We start from the raw sequence: 5766 nt of genomic DNA on the forward strand, positions 1-5766 counted from the left end.
GTCCGTTTTAAATATGCATGGCATGGCAAAAAGCACAAACAACTCTACAAGTTAAGTGGAGCTCAATATGCAACGAGTTGCATATTGACGACACACCACATCAAATATTTAGTTCTCTCTCGGTTAGATACTCAACAATTTAAATGTTGGTTAACATGGCAAGAGGTGAAGCATAAGTAAACTAAACATTTAGGCAAGTTTAAATGAGGCCGGAAATAACAAACAACAAATCCGGTAAATCCCCACATGCAATTATCAATTTGGTGCAACAACAATTTTTAAACATTTAAATGTTATTATCATGATGCGAATGACATGTGCAAGTTTATGCAATTTTTTATTAAAAGTTGACAAGAGCATTATGAAGCATTTGTCACCGTGGTGCAAAGGAAAGGGGTGCCACGGCAACGATAACAAAAACGGTGCCATGGCAGCGTTCCGGTTCCGGTACTCGATTGAGATACCGACGCAAAGGGAAAGTGTGCGGAACATGACAAGCAAGGATGGTGGGGTGATCTCGGATACCGAGTTCCCACATGTCGTTGGCAAGGCAAAAAGAGGGGCGACGTGCAAACGCGATCGTCTCATATCACATAATATGCATTCGGTCCACGGACGGTCGTGTTGATGGTTATACCTTTCGAAGCGTGCCTTATCGGAACGGATCAAGTTCGTAGAGGGAAGTAGGCGTTCTCGCGACGGCGGTAGTGGAAGTAGTTGTTCACGCGACGGTAGTCGGACTTGACGATACCGTTACACGGGTCTTCGGCAATGGTAGTGGTACCCATTTTGTAGTCGTGCACATTCCGTAGATGTTCGAGGTCACGGCGAGGATCTTGACGTCCACGGAGTCTTCGAGGGTCGACGGTAGTGGTACTCGGGTCGTCGGCGACGGTAGTCGTTCTATGCATCGGGCGTCAAGGTACTTGCCGAGGTACTTGCCGTTCTTAGCGGTTCCGAAAACGGCGGTAGATGAACAAGATGCGTCGTCGTGGTACTTGGCAAAAATCTCAAAGAAAATGTCTGACGGTCCACGTACGGGCCTTGGCGACATTCTTGCCCATCCAAAATGAAACAAGACATAAGGGCCTCTGGTGGACAGCAGGCGAGCAGCGGCAGAAGATGTCGAGCCATAGCTGCTCATGCCCAACAATGAAACAACCAAATCGGCCATGACTTGGTGCTGGAGCAGAGCATTAGGAGGCAGGGCGTTGCAGGAGAACGGGGCCGGAGATGGGGGGCGGCAGCACAGGAACGGCGGCTTCCTGAGGAGCCTCGGACGGCCATGGCGGCGCTGGTCACCGGCATCAGGCTGCGTGGCCTACGGGCAGGCAGCGAGGGCGAGGAGGTAGGGCTTGCCGGCGGACCTGTTGCACCGGCTGACGGCGACGAAGGCAGAGGTGGGGAACGGCTTGGTCGTGGCGCGAGCGAAGGGAGGAGACGCGCGGAGGAGGCTCGCGGGCAGGCAGCAGCCATGCTGCACAGGGCTCCGGCTTGGGGAAGGCTTGGTGCAGGGTGACGGCGCCATGGGAGGTGCGCTGTAGAGGGAGAGAGGGAGGCGCACGGGATCGAGAAGGAGAGGTCGAGGGATCGGGCAGAGGGGAGAGGTCGAGGGATCTCTCGATCCCTCTGGCGGCGCTAGGAAACAAGGAGGAGAGGGAGATGGGATCGAGCGAAGGCGGCGCTCGGGGAAAGGACAAGGGGAATCGAGGGGATGGGGTCTCCTGGCGCTAGGTTAGGATTAGATGGGCCTGGAGGCCGGCCCAGTAGAGAGGGAGGGGCTGCCCTAGAGAGGCCAGCGGCTGGACCTTAGGCGGGCTTCTGCTAGGAGGCCCAAGTGGCCAGATGCCTGGCTGGGCTCCTCTCTCCTTCTTAATTCTTCTCTTAACAAAAATAGAGTTAAATAAGAGAAATGAAAAGAGAGAAGAGAAGGTTAGAGGAAGAATTTGGGCACGGGAAATAAATTTCCCGGACTCGCAAAAATGCGCATGTTCCAAGAAAAATGGAGTGGGCATTTTTTTAAAGTTTTAAATTCAAACTCATTTGATTTAAAATCAAATGGTGTGAATAGGAAGTGAGAGTTAGGAAGGTCTTTTTGTTGGAGCTCCGGAAAATTACGAAAGAATTTATGGGCAAAGTTTGGAGACCAAGAATTGAGATAATAAAGGCATGGGATATTTGCAAGTGTGTTATGGTTAATTCCAAATAAATGGAATAATTACTATAGCTCTCTAAATATCGAGAGGATATGTTGTAAAGAGAATCACCATGTGAATTCCCTCGGTTTAAATGGATCGAAGATCCATACGGTTTATTTAGTTGAGTTAAGAAAAGAAATGACATGATGGCATGATGACATGATGCAATGCACACGATGCAAAGATGAATGCAACAGACGAAACAAAACACACAACGAAACCCGGAAACTCTGGAAGGCATCTGAAGCTCCGGTCTTGGGGCGTTACAACACTCCACCACTACGAGAGGATCTCGTCCCGAGATCTAGAATGGCACCGGAGGGAAAAACGGAAGATCAAGAGAAGAGGTAAAACTAAGTTGCTTCTTTGACGAATGAGTGAAACCAAAGAACCTTGCGAGGTTGAACAAATTCGAGACAGAATACAACGAAGGTGAACAAGGTCAAAAACACTCCTTTAGAAAAGAGGAACAAAGAACATTGCGAAAAAACCTTGAGGTTGAAGGGCAAGATAAATATTGAAACCACTCCGGTTAAAACAAGATAGAAAAGGATTAATAATGATATAATTTGGACAGCACTCCGACTGAAAAGAAAAGGAATTGAATAAGAACTTGATAAGACGAGAAGATACTTGGTGAAATCAACAACACACTGCCTACGGAACTATTGAAAGAATGGCACAAGGGGGTAAGAACGATTTTAGACAGCACTCCGGTTGAGAAAGGATGTAAAACTTGATAAGATGAGAGAACTGGCATGAAAACACAACACTCCGGTCGAATGGATAAGCAAAGGAAAGAACATGATCCTGACGAAACAAGAAGATGAGTTGAAGAGAGCAACATCACAATGCCTCCGGAAGAAAGAAATAGATGATAGATAAATGAAAAAGAAGGAATTGAGAAGAAAATGACAACTTCTGCCACCAATGATCTTGGAAGGCACCCTTCCAAGAAGGTTAAAACGTAGTTGTTGGGAAAGACCAACAACAAAACGAATAAGTTTGTAGTGGGCTTATGGAAAAAACATCTCAAAACTATGAGGTGAAATTTTTGCCACTAACGGAACCAATAGATTGGATTGATATCAGCAAGGAGACGAGAAACTATTTCACCGGAAGGATAAATGAAAAACTTGGGTCATTTATAAACACCATAAATAGCAACATTCCCAATGGAAGGCTTTCGGTGAAATCTAAACCGAGATAACTCCAATGAAGAGATTGGTGGATTTAAATACCTCACTCTCGAAAACATGTGAATCATGAAACATGAACTCAAATTATCAAAAATGACATAATACCACCTCCAAAGATACGGAAGAAAGAATTGCACTCCGGATAGCAAGATGAAGAATGCTTGAGCTCCCTAGAAATGAATCTCGATGAGAACTTCGAGAAGGAATTAAATCCTTGATGGATCCATCATGTAGAACCTTCATGAAGAACTCCGATAATAAAAGAATGATCCCAAAATAATTGACTGATGAAAAGAATAAGATTGAAGCCTCGCAATGATTTAGATAGAGATCTCCGTGATAATAAAATTGAAAGAGGTTGGAACTCCGGAAAAGAAAGATGAACAAATGAGATCAAGAATTTGAAGGGCCTCCGGAATAAGGAATTAATCTCTTGGATGAAACAAGAATAAGAATTACATTATGCTTATCCTTCACCAATTAAATTGGTGACAATCAATGGATTTGGCATACTACTTATTCTCGTAGAAAGGATTAAAAGAGATATATCAAAACTTAAGAACGTCTTCAACGAACCACCGTAAGAATTGAAACAATGAATAAATTGATATGATAAATGAAGGAAGAAGAATCTTGAGCGAACCACCGTCAGAATTGAAAAAGAACGATTAAAACATGAAGAAACACCGGGAAGGATTAGCAATTAAACGAAGATGCTTGAGAGAATTTAGATCCAAGAGAACGAAGAGATTACGAGCTGATTAGAGAATCCTTGATTTAGACATCGGTATGATTTAGAGTGTGAGAGCTGAAAGCTGGAATAAATAAATCTTAGATGATGGGCTCCGGATAATCAAACTGAACATAATCCTGAATTGCTCCGGATAGGATGAAAAGAATTCTCACAATCGAAAACAATTATGAGAGGAAGGCATCAAGCTAGAATAATGAATCTTGAAGAGAATGGAGCAAGATTAAAGAGAAACTCTTCTTCGGTCTCCGAATCTGAGAATGACGACGAGAAACACCACCAATAATTGTAGAGGCACTCCGGAAGAATCAAAACAAATAGGTTGAGCTAATGATGAAAAGAATTCGACAGGTCTTGGGGAAAACATAAGACTGATGATAATTCATTCTTACTTCAACTTGGAAAAGAATTTGAGAATACCTCCGGGAAAATAAGAAGAGTCAGGTAAGATCCTGGGAAAAGGCCTGTGGGTTAGGGCCCACTCAAAAGAAACACCGTTGAAAAGATTACTTGAAAAGGAGAAAGCACCGGTTGAATTAGATGACTTGAATGAGATAACATCCTCGAAAGAGCTTGAACGAATGTAGAGTGGAAAACACGAATCTTCGAGATATCTTCAGCACTCCGGAACAATTGAATAGCGAGCGGTGAAAGATTATGAGGTGCACCGGCATGAGAAATCATTAGAAATGAGGTAAAAGGGATATAATCAACACCAAAAACTTGAATTGGTTCCACCGGAGAAGAAAAAGAACGAAGAATGATGAACTTGAAGCTCCATTAGAATCTTCATGAGAATCACCGGATAAGAACATTGACGAAAAAGGAATGGAGAGGCTTCACAACAATAAAATGATACTTGAATAAGAAATATGGTTCCTTGAAGAAAAAAGGGTGGGTGGGTGGGAAAAAACAAAGGCAACTTGGAGATGGATGAAACAAACACCGTTGAGAAGAACTGATAATTGATCTTGCGAATGTTGAAGTGATCGGATTCACTTGCCGGTAGAGAAGAAATTTAGATGACAATCTCGATGATCACGAAGGATTTGTATTCACATAGAAATATGAGAACACCGCTTGGAAAAGGTATGGAATCAACATTTGACTTCGAAGCAACTCGAATACCACAACTCAAAACAAAACAAAGGATTGGCTTGCAAAATAAGCCAGAACAAACATATGATAGAGATTTCGTCCAAAGTTTTCGTGGTGGGGCCTACACGGGCTCGATCGTACAGCACCATCATGTACAAGGCAGTGCACATGACATACGAAGCGTCCCCGAGTCGGCATAGCCAAGGACTCTTTAAGACACAACGAGACCACTGTAAAACCGACCGTGAATAGGCGGATCACTAGACGTCGAACCCCAATTTCATATCGTACATCTGTTGGAAAGATATCCTAAGAGCTACTTGAATTCCCACCTATGAAACTCCCGAACCTTTCCGGTTATGCAATCAGGTGTTGGGGATACAGGGGAAGCATAATATCTCACCCAAAACTAGCAAATCCTACATCCAGCTGTATCCATCCTTCAACACATAACCAAGAAACCTTCGGAAATCGTCTACCTCAACCTTCGAAAAGCATCTGTTACACAAGTTATGGCAAT

The sequence above is a fragment of the Triticum urartu genome, chromosome 1A (genome assembly GCF_056163025.1).
Source record: "Triticum urartu cultivar PI428250 chromosome 1A, HENAU_Tu73, whole genome shotgun sequence".
Taxonomy (NCBI): Eukaryota; Viridiplantae; Streptophyta; class Magnoliopsida; order Poales; family Poaceae; genus Triticum; species Triticum urartu.